At 35.1% G+C, this 15589-nt stretch overlaps 1 protein-coding gene and 1 pseudogene across 4 annotated transcripts in view; both read left to right on the top strand.

Moving 5' to 3' along the window:
* Positions 1 to 15589, top strand: part of GTF2F2 (general transcription factor IIF subunit 2) — a gene marked incomplete at its 3' end in the record, with an annotated part of 125651 nt that overhangs the window by 26134 nt on the left and 83928 nt on the right. The gene's annotated exons all lie outside the window — the stretch shown is intronic.
* LOC311172507 (small ribosomal subunit protein eS6-like) lies at positions 6381 to 15187 on the top strand (annotated as a pseudogene). Its single transcript has 3 exons — positions 6381 to 6389; positions 6831 to 7001; positions 14566 to 15187. The product of its transcript is annotated as a small ribosomal subunit protein eS6-like (transcript).

The following is a 15589-nucleotide window of genomic DNA, read 5'->3' as shown; positions in this document are numbered from 1 at the left end:
CAACCGCTGTGCCACCAGGGGAGGCTGGTATTTTCTTTTTAAAGGAAATAAAGCATTTTAGATACAGTTGGCATTCTAGCTTTCTTTTTCCTAGTCCCATCCCTGTTTCCCTTTATAGAGGTAACCATTATTTTGGAGTTAGTGTGCATTATTGTGAAGCATAGCAACAAGTCTACAATTGCCTACAACAAGATCTTTACAATGTAACTGGAAACAATCAAGGAAGTTCTTTAGAGATGACTTACATGGTACCATCCAAATTACTAGCAATTACAAAAGTTCAATAGTGGATTGAGGAGGTATTTTTCATTGTAGGGAATACTGTGACAAGCCTTTCTTCTGTTTCTTTAGTACATGAATTCTTAAAAATTTCCTGAAACAGGAGATGCAAATCAAAACTACAATGAGATACCATCTTACACTAGTGAGAATGGCACATATTAAAAAAACTAGCAACGACAAATGTTGGCGAGGGTGTGGAGAAAAAGGAACTCTTCTGCACTGCTGGTGGGAGTGCAAACTGGTCCAACCACTATGAAGAGCTGTGTGGAGATTTCTTGACCTACTAAACATAGAGCTTCCATATGATCCAGCAATTCCACTCCTAGGTATTTACCCAAATGATACAGAAACATTAATTCCAAAGGGCACCTGCAACCCTATGTTTATAGCAGCACTATTTACAATAGCTAAGCTTTGGAAACAACCCAAATGCCCAAAAATAGATGACTGGATCAAGAAGATGTGGTACATATACACAATGGAATCTTACTCAGCAATCAAAAAAGATAAACACATGCAGTTTGCAGCAACATGGATGGAGCTAGAAGGGATCATGCTCGGCGAAATAAGTCAGAAAGAAAAAGAAAAATACCAGATGGTCTCACTCATAGCAGGAATTTAGAAAACCTAAATAAGGGACCAGGAAAAAAGACTAATTAATGCAAAGTAAAAATCAAAATCAACATGCAACTATAAACCAGAGACACATTACGGGGGGTGGGGGGATACAGGGAGAGGAAGGGTTAGGGTCAAAATAAGGGGGGCGTGCAATTGTATGGGAATATAACCAAAATAAAAATGCATACGTTGTACAAAAATGAAATATGATATAAGAATTATATAAAATACTAAAAAAAAAGAAAATTTCCTGAAACATAAATTATGTGATCAAAAATAATTATTAATGAAAACTTGAAAATTCTGTCCCCAGGTTTTCTGATGAGAGATGCCAAACAATTAGTGAAGAGTGTAAGGATGAAAGACATTTGAATTCTGTTTTAGTCTTACTACCATGCATTTTTTATTTTGGTACTACATGTAGTCTTGTCTATATCTGTATTGTAATAATCATAATGACAGTGTTTTGAATATGAATTAGATAATTATAGTATTATTCATTTGAAGAATTGAGATAATTTATACAAGGAATATTGGCACATTTTTTCCTCTTCTGTTTCAGTCATTGTAAAGTTTCGGTTCCAGTACTCATGAATTCTCTTAAATTTTATTGCCTATAATGTACTATAATTTGGGTTACAGTTTCTAGAAATAAGTAGCTATTTTGGACCTTCATTTTCTGTATATCTTTGTTTAGGTCTTTGAAGAGAATTCAGAAAGCACCAGATTTTTACCTTTATTGTATGTTTTATTTACCTATTCTAAAATTCAGTCACACTCAGCTTTAAGCAAACCTCTCCATTTCTTGTTTTGTGAAATATTTGGGAATAACTTAGGACAGTTTTATCATACCTGCAGGAAGTAACAAGCTATACAAACTGTTTCTCTTTTTCCTTTTGATTTTCTGTAGCTTCAAAATATAAATTGATTTTTTTGTTTTGATTCATGTATATTTAAGATCTTAGGAAGCCAGCTTCTTTACAAACCAAATGCTACATATTATCGTCAATTACTTACATAAGATATTAAAACTAAGTTACTGAAACAGTTTTTATTTAAAATATTTAATCTTTAAAAACTCATTTTCTTTGACTTTTTCAATTTATTGCTAGGGTTTATCTGATAATTTTCTGCATATTATATTTTTAAACCTTATTCAAGGTTTTCTCTACATTTAGGCATGGTTTCTTCTCTGACTTTTTGAGTATATGTGTTCCATTTTCATATTAAACTTTAAATGGAGAAAATACCAGGTAGTTGATTTTTCTTTTCTCTCCATGTAATTTATCATTTTTGCTTTATACTTTTATTGCTGAAACTGTATTATGTTCATATGGTGAAAATACTCATAATAATTTCCTACAGAAGAAAAGACTTTAAATTTAGTTTATTATTTTGTAAAGCATAAATATTCTTTATTTTTTAAACATGCATACAATATGGGATACTTTCATGTAAAAAAAAAATAGCAGCTTCTTCCACACTCTTTTTTTTAAAAAAAAATATTATTTATTTATTTATACAAGCACTGGGTACAGTCAGAAGCATGGGAGGGTGAGAGAATTCACCAGAGCCAGAGGGGAGAGCAGAGCAGGCAGACTGACAAAGTACACTGCTGAGGGGAGCAGCGGGCGGCAGGAGAGGTCTGCAATCCATGTGGGACCCTCGCCTATGGCTGGGGATCGAACCGGCGATGCAGAGGCTGTGGGCAGCTTTGCAACCCAGCGCTCAACTGCTGCGCCACCGGGGAGGCCCCTTCTTCCATACTCTTTCAAGTCCCACTTTCAGGTACCCAATGCTGACATAATGGTTATGCAGAAAGTTATTCATAACAGAATTAAGGCCTACCAAAATGGGTTTGAAAACTTCTGTTGAACTTTATTCTTGATTTTGTTGGCTGTGATATATAAATAACTTCAGTTGTTAAAAAACTCCGTTCCTTGATATCATAAATTCCCTATTGGCTGTGCCATACAAAAGCAAAATTAATTTGATAATTATCAGATTATGAATAGATTTTTATCTTGTCACTTTCCAAGTGTATGTATATGTTTATATATTATCAAGTAAAGTGGTTCCCACCTGGGGACAACTTTGACAGCTTCTTAAGATATTTTTTATCACAGCTAGAGGTGTGCTGGTGGTATCTAATGATCAAGGATGCCACTAAACATCCTCCTGTGTGCAGAATAGCCCCTCATACCAAAGAATTATACAGTCCCAAATGTCATGGTGCCAAGTGTGAGAAAGCTGGATCTAGTATAGGAGAACCTGTTATTTTTAATGGACAAGCTAGTTGGTGTAACTGTTAGTATTTATAAAATAATTTCTTTGAAGGCAGCAGCAAGAGTGATTAGAACTTGTTTACTTACTTGGTTTTGTTGTTGTTTTCCCTTTCTTTCTACTCCACCCTCTTTCTGCCTTTTATTCCTTATATCAGTTTTGTACTTTTTTATGTTACAGAAATAACCAGTGGCAACTATTTATTGCTCAAATTCCACCTTTTCTTGATTTCTTCCCCACCCCCCTTTAAATATGTTGTTTTCTGATTTAAGGTCCAAGTTTTACCTGAAGTCACAGTGGTTGCAATTGCACAGCTTCGGATACTACTTGTAGAGATACCATTGGTGAAAATACAATTCATCTAGTCATTTGTATTACTATGAAGTGAAGCAATCTTTCTGTAGAACTGTTTGAGAAATTTGACTGATAAAAAAAGTCAAAATAGAAAGTCATTTCAAGAGCAGTGCTGAGGCACTGTTGTCAAATTTGTGACAGTATTGGGGGACAAGACTTAAACTGTGTATAATGTTGTATGTACTTAACAGATATATTTAGAAAGAAGAAAATCTGGTCAATGCAGTATTTAAAAAGTGAAACTAAGGAATAAACAGCATTTAAAAGAAAAATTAATAGTAAACTGGAAGCAGAATTAGGATTTATATGATGAATGGAATGAAAAGTGTTATTTAGTACAGTTAAATGGATTGAGAATGTATTTGTATATCTCAGTATAAACAACCAGGACATTATATACAATTTGTATACCAATCTATTTAGAATATCAGTTTCTTGGAAAAATTGAAGTAATTGATCAAGAATGGTTAGAGAAACCAATTTCAACTAAATTGGGTTTAATTTTAAAATAACTGTCTCTAAAATTAGGTCATTTTATGAATCCTTAAGGCAAAAAGACTTAGTAAAGATCTTTAAGTTCTGAAATAAAAACTTCATTCTTGCATGTTTTTACCAACCATTAGAAATAGACAGCTGTGGCCTGGCTAGAGATGAAACTGATAGAGAGCCAGCATGCTCTGAAAGACTGCTGTGTTTGAAAAGAAATTCAGCTGAAGTCTTTTTTTTTTTTAACTCTCTATGTGTATTAATCCACAATTTCTTGCTTATACTGCTTCATTAGCTATTCCAAAAGAAAAAGCGTGTGGGGGGTAGGGGGGAGGGAAAGCTACAGATGAACACATACTGTTTTGACATTTTTTTCCTTTTCCTTTAAAAGAGCCTTTCTTGAGAATAGCGTATGGTTGAAAGTTGTGGCTTCTCTACTAACCTCCTCTGCTCATAGAGGGCATAAAAAAACATATTACCCAGGGTTGTTTACAGCTTCAGTTTCTTTCATATAACCAAGCAGAATTTAATGACTGAGGATTTGGCAGATTTTTTTCCTACTGTATAGTAGTTAAACAATTTCTTGAGAAGAACACTTAACACTTTTAGCAAAGGAAAATGTCTGGCAATTTAGAGTAGCTCTCGGTCTTTTTCTGCAGCTTCTAGGTGAAGAACAATGTTTCTTACTTTCCTAAGTTATGGACAGACTCCACAGTTAGGATTGTATGTCAGTGATGCTGTCAGTGTCCCCTAATAGTCCCTCAGCCCTCACCATTTCTGTAACATTGGGCAGCTTCTAAATCTCAGCACCCAGAGAGAGCACTCAGTGCTTTCTCTGTGCTTTCTCTGAGTGCTTTCTCTGCTGTCAGCTCCTCTGCTTGCCTGTAAGGGAGGTCAGAAATGCCAGGATATTAGTGCTCACTTTGGTTATGACCTTCAATATCTGATAGGAGTTGGTGGTTAAATACCCAGTTCCCCTGACGATTTGGCAGTTTAACTCCAAGGCCCACACCTTACACTGTCTTCTAGAGAACCCTGCAGCAGTATTAAGCAATAGTTTTCCTGTGTAGCTGGTACCAGCTTTCTAGACTAATCGCTTTATGGATTTCTTTTCTCTTCTGGTCTCTTTTTTCTCAGTTCTCGTTCAGTGTTTCCTATGATGTCCTCACAAATAAACTACCTGAACTCTAAAATCTTGTCTCAGAGTCAGTGTCTGAGGAATCCAAATCATAATACAGAAGTCAAGTATAGCTCTATCTTTACTCTGAAAGTGAAAATTGTCTTTATAGGAATAATCTTAACATATACCTCCATCTTTATAAAAATTGTGGAGTAAAAAAAAAAAATTGTTGAGTAAATTTGGTATAATTCTTATCAAATTATTTATTGCCCTATTTCACAACTGATCATAGGTACTTGTATTAGTAATTTTTATGAGAGCACAGGTGTGTTCTTTAATCCTCAGTCTTTTCACTTGAGTGTCCATGCATCCAGGTGATTTTAAATCCTAATGTCATTTCCTGGATGTACTACAAGTAAAGTATACTTCATTAGATCTAAATATCCCAAGATTGAGGTTCAGGAAGATTTTAAATAGCAAGCAAGATATGTAGTTTTAGAGCACTTAAGTGAGCCTGTGTCCCGCAAACATTGTTTTCTCTCCTGATCACTGCTGTGTCAGGCAACTCCCTGTTGCCATTCTGCCCCAACTATCATCATCTGTCCCAGCTATCTCTGCTTCCTCCCAGTATTACTGGCCAGGCTGCTGCTCCATCTCTGGGCTTCCACTGTAGTCTCCCCTAAAACATTGGTCCCTATCCTTTTCATTTGGACCTCTCCAATTCCTCCAAGTCCTTGATCTCAAGGTAGTTCTTTCAGATACCAACTCATCTTTTTTCTCACTTTAGCCTTAGGCTTTTATGTATACAGACCCTCTATAGTCTTTTGCTTTTTGAGATAACTACTTCAATGCCTCAGAACTTTTACATTTGAATATCATTTACTCAGGAAGACAATTGCCGGGAAACGTTCTGTGTATGCAGTAGTGCTTCATTAGCTAAAAGAAAAAAGTCATTTGTTGGAAACAATTTCATTTCAAGACTATGAAATTCATGAAAAGTAATTCAAATAAATTAACTGCACCACTGATTCAGCTGACATTCACTTTCCACAAAGTCTTTACTAGCTTCTAAGTCCTGTCAGAAAAAAATTTGAAAAGATGCTAAGTGGGAGAAAGAAAATTAATTGAAGCCTCTGTAATGATAAGTTTACCAGACTGTGTGTCTCACAAAGATTACCATAGCCTATTTCTGTTAAAAAAGAAGAAAAGAAATACAAATTTTTAAAATGCTGGCACCATGACTCTGGTTTGTTTTTAACACGTTCTTAAGAAATTTTAATATTTCTGATATTACCACAGTTCTAAATACTGGTTGTGTTCACATAGGACTTACGCTTGAAAGTTAAAGAGCAAACAATAAACTCTATTAGGAAGAAATAAAGTTACTGAGAATATGTAAGATATTAGTATAGAAAATTTAATATTGAATCCATGAATTTGTAATGAGAGCACAGCTACCAATGTTCTGGTTATATGGATATATTGTCTTTGTGAAAAGTCAGTGAAGTTGTAATCTTATGACTTGTATACTTTTTGTAATATAGGGTGATTATCAGTAAAAATTTGTTAACAAAAAAAGCAAAGCACAGGAAAAAAAGGCATTTTTCTAAAATTCATCAATTAGATGTTTTAGTTGATTCAAAAAGATTAAATCACAGGTGTTATTCATACTATATTCGTTTGATAGGGCCGCCATAACAAAATACCACAGACTGTGACTTTATCAACAGAAATTTATTTTTTCAAAGTCCTGGACTCTACATTAAGGAGAGAGCAGGTTTGCTGTCCTGAAGCCTCTCTTCTGGGCCTCCAGACAGCTGCCATCTTGCTGCCTCTTCACGTGGTTGCATCCCTCAGTGTATGTGCATCCTTGGTGTGTCTCTGTGTGATCAAGTTTCCTCTTCTTAGAAAGACACGACTTAGTTATATGGATTAGTTCCACCTTCACTGTAGAGTATAGTAACTGTAGAATTATAGTTTACTATATCTTTAATGGTTTGAATTTCTCCAGAAGGTGACCCTGTATGTTATGATATCATAACATTCACCTGAGAACCTAAGAAAATGCAGCACAAGGTTTTGCCTATTCCGTAGTTTATGTATCCCCTAAAGAGTAGTGCATATAGGGCTACTTTAGCCAATAAGATCATATGACTTAATTTATTGATTAATATTAAATCTATATCAAATAGTAAATCTTAATAGTAAATAGTAAATCTAATTAGTAAATAGTAGATCTAATTAAGTAAAATATTTACTTGAGTAAATCTAAATTAAATAGTAATTTTCTCACATTGTTAGTGGAAGAGACTTCCTTTTTGATCCAGATCATTTTTGAATAGGCAGAGTTAGAGAGCGGGAGAAATGGAGGGGAAGAGAGAGTTAATTGTGGGAAATTGGTTGAAAAGGACTCACTTTACTGACAAAGGTATTTCTGACATTACAGGCAGTGGCTTTGCTGCACAGTTAAATGGAGAACATATTAGGAGATTAAAAAGTCATAGTCTGAAGGTAGAGTATGAAATAGTAGACCAAAGATATTTTAGGACAAGAAGCATTCAAAGATATCCATTCATTGTTAGAGTAAAACAGGGGCCTACAAACTCTGTCTTGTTGAAACAGATGTCTCCCAGATGTAATGTTCTATTGTTGGAAAGCTTGACTGTCATAACCCTTTTCAATGGAATAGACTAGAAAGCCCAGGAAAAACCCACACAAATATGAACAGTTAATTTTTGAGCAGATTTAATTTGACCTCTTTCTAGGAGACATTATTCTACCAAGCCCTGAGAACCAGATGTTTTAAAGAAATGCAAAGTTCCTGTCCTCGAAGGGGTTAGTGTCAAGAAAAGGGACAGAATGAATAGGAATTCAATGGGAGCAAGAGTGAGGAAGCAACCAAATCATCCTGAATGAGTAAAAGAAATTTTCATGGAGAACCTGGCATTTGAGTGAGATCAGAAGTATTCATTGGGGCAAGTGTTAGCAAGGCCTGCACTTTGCTTACTGAAATAACAAATGCAGAGGTACGTGATGGTTTTGGAACATTACTGGAATATAAGGGATGAGGCATAGGGCTAGATGTATGCTCATGTTGGGGAGTGAATCCAGCTTTGAGGATGACTGCTCTCCCCTACTTTGATAAAGGAAAATTCACACACTCCTGACAGTATGAATCTTAGTGAAACCGCTTTGGGAATGTGGAAGACTGGCAATATTTTCATAGTCTGGAAGGTAGGGGCTGTGGTGCAGAGCATCTCAGAGACTGAACAGTGCCACTGGAATAAAGGTTATGAGAAAGGAGAGGAAAAGAAATATTTAATGCCTGGAGTGTGTCAGATGACACAGTTTAATTCCAGAGGCACTCATCCTTTTTTGGGCTACCATGTTCTTTTAAGAGACTAATTTGGTATCATTTTGAAGTTAATTGTCATATAGCTGTACATATCTCATATACATTTTTCAGATTAGAATATTTATTTATTTTCTAACATCATCATTCTCTCTTCAGGTGTATTGCCCATTGTTCTTAAACCACTATAGCACCCATGAACCATCACCGTAGTCCCTTGTGCTCTTCCCTCCCCTCTTTCGACTCCTTTCCCTTCCCCTCCTTTGCTGTTTGCCTCAAGTCTATGATCAGCTTACAAGTTTTGTCTTTTTTTTCTTTTCCCCTTCCCCCAAGTTTTGTCTTTTTTTGCTGACCCTTTGTTCAGTTTTCCTATGCTCCACCTATATTGAAACCACCCACTTGATATTTTTCTTTCTCCTTCCGACTTATTTTGGCTAGCATAATGCCTTCCAGCTCCATCCATGTTGCTGCAAATGACATGAGTTTATCTTTTTTGATCACTGTGTAGTATTCCGTTGTGTATATATACCTCATCTTGATCTTTTCATCTGTTTGGGGGCATTTAGGTTGTTTCCATATCTTAGCTATTGTAAATAGTGCTGCAGTAAACAGGAGTGCAGATTTCTTTTTGAATTAGTGTTTTTGTGTTGTTTGGGTAGATTTCTAGTAGTGGAATAATTGGATCATAAGGGAGATCCATTTTTATTGTTTTGAGGGGTCTTAGTGTCTGGACCGGTTTGCATTCCCATCAGCTGTGTTAGAGGGTTCCTTTTTCTCCACATCCTCACCAGCAGTTGTTTCCAGCTTGTTGTTGTTTTTGTTTTTTTTTTTTTAAATATGGGCCATTCTTACCAGTATCTCATTGTGGTTTTGACTTGCATTTCCCTGATAATAAGCGATGTTGGACATTTTTTCATAATGCCTGTTGGCTATTTGTATTTCTTCTTTGGAAAAATATCTTTTCAGCTCTTTACCCATTTTTTTACTGGGTTGTTTGTTTTTGTTGAATTATGTAAATTTTTTCAGATCTTTGATATCAGTCCCTTATCAGTTGTATGGTGTGCAAATATTTTCTCCCATTCCTAGGATGTCTCTTTGTTTTGGTTATTGTCTCTTTTGCTGTGCAGAAGCTTTTTAGTTTAATGTAGCCCCAGCTGTGTATCTTCTTCTTTGTTTTCCTTGCTTCTGGTCTATTTCTCCCTTTTCATTGCTCATACTGAAGAATGAGGAATATTTTGATCACTTTGGGCATAGTATTTTTCAAAAGACAACTGTTAGCTTTTTCACTCATTCACTATTAGTGACTTTCAATATTATCTTTCGTTTTACTCAGACAATTCACAGTACTTCTTAATCCTTAGCACTTAAATATGTCATTCTAAAACTTCAATTGCTTTAAATACTTTTGTAATGAATTTCATTTTTTATTATCATTGTTTCTTGAAGTTACTCTTCAGTGAAAAGAATTAGCTTTAATCGTGTTTTTAATTCTGTTTAACATCCTTTCAGTTGTGTTAATTATAAGTCCTTGTTTGCAGCCAGTTTTTATTTTATTTTATTTATTTATTTATACAAGAACTGGGGTACAGGCCAGATTCGCGGGAGGGTGAGAGGATTCACCAGAGACAGAGCAGGGAGCAGAACAGGCAGACTGGCGAAATATGCTGCTGAGGGGAGCAGCAGGAGAAACAGGAGAGGTCTGCTCGCCATGTGGGACCCTTGCTGGCTGGCCAGGATTGAACTGGCGCTGCAGAGGCTGCGGACAGCTTCACAGTGCTGCGCTCAACCGCCTGCACCAACAGGGGGGGCCCTGCAGCCAGTTTTTAATTGTCTTGATTGACTTAGTCGGATAGTGCAGATTGTTACCTGGCTATAGTGATGTTTTTACAGATCCTAAGAAACAAATTTCATTTGCTTTAGACCTAGTCAAATGATGCATTATTGATACAAGTTGAGAAGGATTTCCATTTTAAACTGTTCTGCTTTATTTTGCAGGATACTGTAGCGCTGTGTAAACTGTTTAGGAAATCTGGTTTTGAAAATCATTACACCATATGTATAAACTCTCAGCTATCTTTGTGTAATTGTTTTGTAATTTCATTTCATCTGGATGTTTGGTATTTAAGGTTGTACTTATTTTTTTAATGAAAAAATTTCAAATAATAGAATAATATATGTTTCCATATACTTAACTCATCTTCAAAAATTAGTAGCTAAAGGCTCATCATGTTACATTTTTATCTCGTTTTCCTGTGTCTCTTATCCATTTCTGGTTACTTGAAAGCAAATTGCAGGACTATCTCTTCCTCTGCATATACATTGGTATGACTTTCAGATCCTACACCTTCTTTGGGGATTCCCATATATATATATATACTTTTAAAGATATGTACTATTTTTTTGTATCTTTCCACCAAACATTGTTTTCTAAGATGATTCCTTTTATGTAATCTTCATTTTTTTTGCTCTAGTCCAGAGTGTCTTTAACACAGCTTAGCCATTTTTGCTGTTCCTAGATATTTGTGTTGTTTATATTAGTCTGTGATTTACAATGCTGTCATGTCTTTGTATGTGATATATGTGTGCCCTCAATATAATTTTTTAAAAGGTATATTCTTAAGTGTGGACTTCCTTTAGTTGCAGGATAGATGTTCAATTCTAGTTGATGTTTTTAAACTATTCGGAGTTGTATATACCAGATTATAATCCCATTGCAGTATATGTATGCAATTTCTTTTTTCTTTCAACTCCTCTCCAATGGTATTGTCCTGGGTTTTTTTTTTTTTTTTAAATAATTATTATAGTGGATACGTAGTGTTTTCTCATTGTGGTTTGATTCCTAGTGAAGTTGAACCCCTTTTGTACGTCTGTGGTGCTTTTGGATTTCCTGTTTTATGAAATATTTGTTTGGGCCTCTTGTCCATGCTTTTTGTTGGTTGGATTTATTTTTTATTTCTGAATTGTAGTTCTTTATATATTCTGGGTATAGCACACAGTTACTTGGTTCATTAGTGTTTTTATTCTGTGATTTGTCTTTTTGGTCTCTGGAAAGTATCTTGATGAACAGAAGTGCAGTGCAGTCCAACTTACTATCCCTGTCTTTTGTGGTTTATACTTTTGTGTATCATTTAAGAAATCTTCTATTTTCCAGATCATAAAAGTATTCTCTTATCATTTTCAATAAAAAGCTTTGTTGTACTGTCTTTCACATTTAGATCTATAATCCATCTGTATGGTATGAAATAAAGGTCAAATTTTATTTTCCCTCCATATGAGTGAATATTACATACTTTTAAAAAGTCCACCTTTTATGTCTCCCCTGGTGGCACAGTGGTTGTGCACTGGGCTGTGAAGCTGCCCACAGCCTCAGCAGCGCTGGTTCGATACCCAGCCTCCAGCAAGGGTCCCAAATGGCGCACAGACCTCTCCTGCCATGCCCACTGCTCCCCTCAGCAGTGTATTTTGTCAGTCTGCCTGTTTTGTTCCCCGCTCTGGCTCTGGTGAATTCTCTCACCCTCTCCTGCGCTTCTGACTGTACCCAATGCTTGTATAAATAAATAAATAAATCTTTTTAAAAAATTACATAGATTTTTATAAAAATAAATTAAAAGTCCACCTTTTTTCTCATTGTCATGCAGTGCCACCTTACCATAGTATCTATTAAAATGCAAGTTTATTTTTAGACTCTCTTTGTTGTATTAGTTGATTCATTTATCCATGTGCAACACCACACTGTCTTAGTCTAGCTAAGTACTAATCAGTGTGCAGGACAGAAAGCCCTCCCACCTGTTCTTCAGGAGTATCTTGGTTATTCTTGGACCCTTTGCATTTTTATATAACTTTAGAATCAAATTGAAATTTTCCACAAAACACTTCTATCATGTGAAAAATGATTTTTACAATTGGAATTGTATTGAATCTATATGGCAACTTAAGAAAAATTGACATCTTTTATTGATTCTTGCAATATTACAAGATTTTCTTTAATTTCACTCAGTAATGTTTATGATTTTATCTATAGCTGCCCTGTACATTTTTTATTATTCTTAGATAATTTGATTTTTTTTTTTTGATACTATTGTATGAGTCATTTTCCCCAAATTGGCCTGTGACCTCAGGGATTCTTATTTCCCCATACTTGGACCTTGGTTATGACTTTTTGTATTGGAATTTTTTTATTCTTTTAAGATTCAGCCTTATAGTTGTTTTCAGTGGAAGAGTTGATCTAAATAATGCACCATTATAGGGGATAGGCACAAGTACAGTTAATTTACTACATAACAGAAGGAAAAAACTGCCAAATGTCAAATAAATGCTGTTTTTTTTGCAATAAATGTGAACTCCCAAGAACTCTTTTCTGAAGTCAAGGGCAGAAGGTATGTGTATGAGGAAGGAAGAACTAAGGGAGTGAAGGAATCACTATATTAAGTTCTTTTAACTCCAGGTTTTACTTTTTAACAATCTTTTGATTCTCTGTTGTGAAAAATTAGGATATTATTTTCCTCAGGATAATTTCTAAATTTTTATTGGTTGTGCTTTCACTTTGTCAAGGGTTTAAAGATTCACACTGTGCTCTACAAATAATTCCCTTGCTGTTTCACCTTACTATTAATAGTAAATACATTTGTACCTTTTTCTAGTCTTGGTCATGCTATCTTACTCTTGCATTATTTGCTTTCATTTACCTTTTTAATATCTAAATTTCAACATTAGATTTGCTTTTTTAAAAAGAGGGTTCACGGGTGACTTTTACAAAATATAGTTACTTTTCAGCACCATTGTAGAATTGTTGTCTCCATTTTTGACTTGATATTTTGGTCTATTTTAGATATACAGTTGTAATTTTATATATAGAGAAAAAAATTATAGATATACAGTTGTAATTTTATATATAGAGAAAAAAATTATAGAAACACATATATTTCTTGTATTCCTTAAGGAATTCTATATTATTAATAAAGGGTTTTTATAACTGACTGTACACTAAATACTTTTGTCAAAGAATTGATTTACTTATTGAACCATACTTATATTTCTTCTCTATAGTTCCTGTCTTTATTTCCTTTGATGTTGAAATCTAATTTATAATAAGTACATTTTGTCTTAATTGTAAGCTGTGATATAATTTGGACAACGTTGCTTATATCATGTGAAAAATGATTGGTCATTTTATTTTTCCTTAATTTTGGCATGTTTGCAGTGAAATTCAACTAGTGAAATTACTAATATTATTTCTGTGACCTTACATACTCAAGTCCTGTTAATTACTTCAGTGTACTGCTTTAATAACTTTTTATTTGGTAAAAATTACTCAGTTAATTTTCCATATAGGGTTTGATGTTTTTCTAGAAGGCTATGGCATGCAGAAGGCATGACATTTTCTTTAAAATGTCATAAAATCTTTATGCTGGTAAATTGCCAGTCTCTTAAATGGTTGTATATAGTCATCAGAAAACAAAACTGATACTCAGATATCATGTCTTCAATTCTCTTCATATACCTCCCTTCCTTCTTGCTGGCTGACTCAAAAAGGAAAGGTTCACACATTTTAACTAATGGCAGCTTAGAATTATTTTTTTTTAAGATTTATTTATTTATATAAGAACTGGGGTACAGGTCAGAGGCACAGGAGAGAATTCACTAGAGAGAGCGGGGAGCAGAACAGGCAGATGGACCGAAGACACTGCTGAGGGGAGCAGTGGGCAAGGCAGGAGAGGTCTGCCACGCCATGTGGGTTTCTCCCTGGCTGGCCCGGGATCGAGCTCATGCTGCAGAAGCTGTGGACAGCTTCACCGCACAGCACTCAACCCGCTGCGCCACCGGGGAGGCCCAGAATTAAATTTTTTATTCATAATGCTTTCAAGGAAAGTCATTACTACAAAATAGTAAGTCAAAGTTAAAAGACTTGGCACAGAGAGATCCTTTTGGGGGAATCTTTGAGTAAGTAGCTAAGACTCTTAAATTTGTCAATTATATATATCAACTTTTCTTTCTAAGTAAGCTAAGTGCCTTACCTCCAGATAATACTTACGTTTAAAGTTGTTTGATAAACTTTAGTTTTTATAAACAGAAAAAGAAACTGAACGTCTTAGCCACTGACTACCAGAAACTTATTGAAGTGGATAATGAATGCAAATCTCATACCTTTTATGAGAGGTGTATGGCTACAGAGGTTGCTGCTGACACTCTGGGTGAAATATGGTAGGCTTATGTGGTTACAAATCAGTGATAGGAACAACAGACAAGATTTCCTCATGAAGCAAGGTGTCTTGACTCATGGTTGGTTCACCTGCTATTGAGGAAGGGGCATTCCTGTTGTAGTCTAAGGAGGACCGGTGAAAAAAAGCACAACTGCTCAGGCTCTCATTGTTGATGCCGTAAGTGTTCTCAACTCAGTCGTTAATAATAAAACAGGGAGGGAGGAAGAATATTCCTGGACTCACTGATACTCTTGTACTTCATTGCCTAATAGAGCCAATAGAATCCACAAACTTTGCACTCTCTTCAAAGGAGATGATGTTTGCTCATATGTTGTGAGAAAACCCCTGAACAAAAATGGTAAGAAACCTAGGACCAAAGCACCCATGATTCAGCAGCTTGTTACTCTACATGTTCTGCAATGTAAATGTCAGTGTATTGCTCAAAGAAATAGTATACCAAGAAAAAAAGGAAGAGACCACAAAGTATATTAAATTTTCAGCCAAAAATATGAAGGAAGCCAAGAAAAACATGAAGAACAGATTGCCAAGAGACAGGCTGTCGTCTTTGGGAGTTTGCACCTCTAAGTCTGAGTCCATTCAAAAATGAGACTTTTCTAAATGTAATAAATAAATGAGACCAGGCATAAAAAAAAGAGAGAGAGAGAGAGAGAGAGAGAAGAAAAATAAAGTTAAGGGGCTTAGGTTATAAAGACAATTTAAATGTCTTATATAAACGTTTCTTTAAATATGGGTCTAAGAAAAGGAATTGTTTAGGTTTGTATTAACTTACAATAAAATTTAAAAGAAATCTGTCATTAATGTGAAGCTAAGCAGTAGATAATATCATCAATTTTAGCTAGATGTGTTTTCAGTCTGGAAAGATTGACCAAGCTG

Source organism: Talpa europaea (genome assembly GCF_964194135.1).
Source record: "Talpa europaea genome assembly, chromosome: 6".
NCBI lineage: Eukaryota > Metazoa > Chordata > Mammalia > Eulipotyphla > Talpidae > Talpa > Talpa europaea.
This window is presented reverse-complemented; position numbering and strand designations above follow the sequence as displayed.